The sequence below is a fragment of the Diaphorina citri genome, unplaced genomic scaffold (genome assembly GCF_000475195.1).
Source record: "Diaphorina citri unplaced genomic scaffold, Diaci psyllid genome assembly version 1.1 scaffold493, whole genome shotgun sequence".
NCBI classification, from domain to species: Eukaryota; Metazoa; Arthropoda; class Insecta; order Hemiptera; family Psyllidae; genus Diaphorina; species Diaphorina citri.
In genome coordinates, this window is record NW_007377928.1 from 187984 (window position 1) to 190419 (window position 2436).

At 38.2% G+C, this 2436-nt stretch overlaps 1 long non-coding RNA gene across 1 annotated transcript in view; it reads left to right on the forward strand.

The window, feature by feature from the left end:
* Positions 1–1267: 1267 nt before the first annotated feature.
* Positions 1268–2436, forward strand: part of LOC108252421 — a 10368-nt gene continuing 9199 nt past the window's right edge. Inside the window, exons 1-2 of the long non-coding RNA XR_001809509.2 lie at positions 1268–1387; positions 1645–1728. This is a non-coding gene — a long non-coding RNA (uncharacterized LOC108252421). The remainder of the gene's footprint in view (positions 1388–1644; positions 1729–2436) is intronic.

The window sequence follows — 2436 nt, forward strand, 5'->3', positions numbered from 1 at the left end:
CCCTATACATACATACCTAGTAAATTATTATTTTAATATTTTACCACCCTATTTTTTACAAGAGCAAGTAGGTTTTTTTCCTTATTGATAGAATCAATAATAGAAAGTAAAAATAGATTTAGTTTCAAAAGGCTCGTAAAACACACACGCCTTTTTTTATGGGTAATCAAATACCTATGGTCGGGGTCATTTTTCGCTGATGATTTGAATAAAATGTACCTATGGTCTCAGTACTGTCAGTATAGGTGGAACTTTTCCTGTTATTATTTGAACATCGAAACTTAGGTGTCTAGGTCTAAAATATGAATTTATTTTTAGATATTTTTTTTTTTTAAGAGGTTTGACAGAGGGAACTGTAACTGCTATGGTCTTATCGTCCCGAAATCGAAGAGAGAAGGAAGACAGGTCATCGATGATTGAGAAGAATCACAATCAGTTTGTACTAGGTCGCGGGTTCGATTCCAGCCCACGGCGATATTCGTATAAGCTTAACCCAAACCCTATACATACCTAGTAAATTATTATTTCAAAATTTTACCACCCTATTTTTTACAAGAGCAAGTAGGTTTTTTTCCTTATTGATAGAATCAATAATAGAAAGTAAAAATAGATTTAGTTTTTGTTAATTATAGGTATTACATTTAGATTTTCACACACACCTGTTTCTAAACGGTAATCGAAAGCGGCTTTTTTCCGTTGAAATAATTTTTATTCTATGTCCTGATAGAACCGAGCTAACCACCAGACCACTGGCTAACTGTTCATCTCAAAAGATATCGAGTTCCATCTCCATGAAGTTCTATGTCTATTATATTGCTTATTCCCATGTTCCTAAACCACATTACCCAAATAGGTACCTACACACCTACCTACCACCCAAGTACCTACAAACCTAACTCCCTATACAATGTACCTAGTACCTACAAACCTATAATTCCCTATACAATGTACCTAGTACCTACAAACCTAATTCCCTATACAATGTACCTAGTACCTACAAACCTAATTCCTTATACAATGTACCTAGTACCTACAAACCTATAATTCCCTATACAATGTACCTAGTACCTACAAACCTAATTCCCTATACAATGTACCTAGTACCTACAAACCTAATTCCCTATACAATGTACCTAATACCTACAAACCTAATTCCCTATACAATGTACCTAGTACCTACAAACCTAATTCCCTAATACCTTGATGTCCTGTGTTACTTTGAACCCCACCTGTGGTTAATATGAGATAGGAGGGAGGGAAAGAGAGAACTCATCGTGAACCGACCTCACCCATGGGGCCTCCTGATCACCTTCATCGAGCTTATCAAGAACCCTGTATACAAGTTCTGGGATCACGAGTTTGTGCACTGCGCCCCCGAAATCGAAAAGTAAGTTTTTTTCATTCCTGTTACTCACCAGGCTCAAGAGAGCTTCACTCGGGCGATTTGTGAGGAATTTCGGTTTTTATCTTGGTAGTCCACATGAGAAGCTTTATCTTGAGAAAAAAAAGAGTTGACAGCGGAAACTGTAATAAACGGAGGTCCTACCGTCCCGAAATCGAAGAAAGAACTGTAAAAAATTCTTCTCCCTTGATATTTTGTATGACAGTTTTCTAATACATATTGTGTTTTTTTTTTCTTTGCAGATTATTCGAGTCGGTAGCCAGATCTTGCATGGTACAGAAGCACACCTCACATACCCCCACCGAACATGACCTTAACTCTGACATGTAAGTAATATTCTGAATCAAAACCCATAACTTGGGTTTATTTATTTTGTAGCAGTGAAACAACTTAGACGTGTGTGCTCTGTGTCGTAGCATGCCCATCCCGTAGTATGCCTCTCTTCAGATGGGCGAGAAGCGAGAAGAGACACAATACTTCCCATTTATGTTCTGGGTTAACACGAGATTGGAGGACGAGAGAAATTTTCTGAAGAAATTATTTTCCTGTTTTTGGAATTTTATGTAGTTCAATTTGAGAGTACGGTTAGTCCAGTGGTTATGCCCTTGTTTGGTATACAGAAAGTCTGTTGTTCTTTTCAAATGTCGGAAACTTGGCCATTAGGTCATTCTCTCGCGTGAATCCCAATACTTACAGAAGGTCTAGAGTTCGATAAGAACATTGGTGAAATACTCGGATTTTTTAAATACATCAATGAGTGAGTGATACACACATGCCTGGTAGAGACTGACAAGAAACGCCGACCCTGTTTCAATAGGCAAAAGGCTAGGAAGAAGATGTTGTTGTTGTTGTTGTAGTAGTAGCGGCTTTAGCTTTCGCCGAATGGCGATAGCAGAATAAAGAAAAGATGTCTTTTTGTATCTGCTATACACCGGGGTGATGGTCTCTAGCTCTAGCCATGTTAAATTGGCTGGCTCGTCCTGAACCGCAGTCAACCATCGTGAGGACTTGTGCTTGGTCTTTAAAAGCAGAGA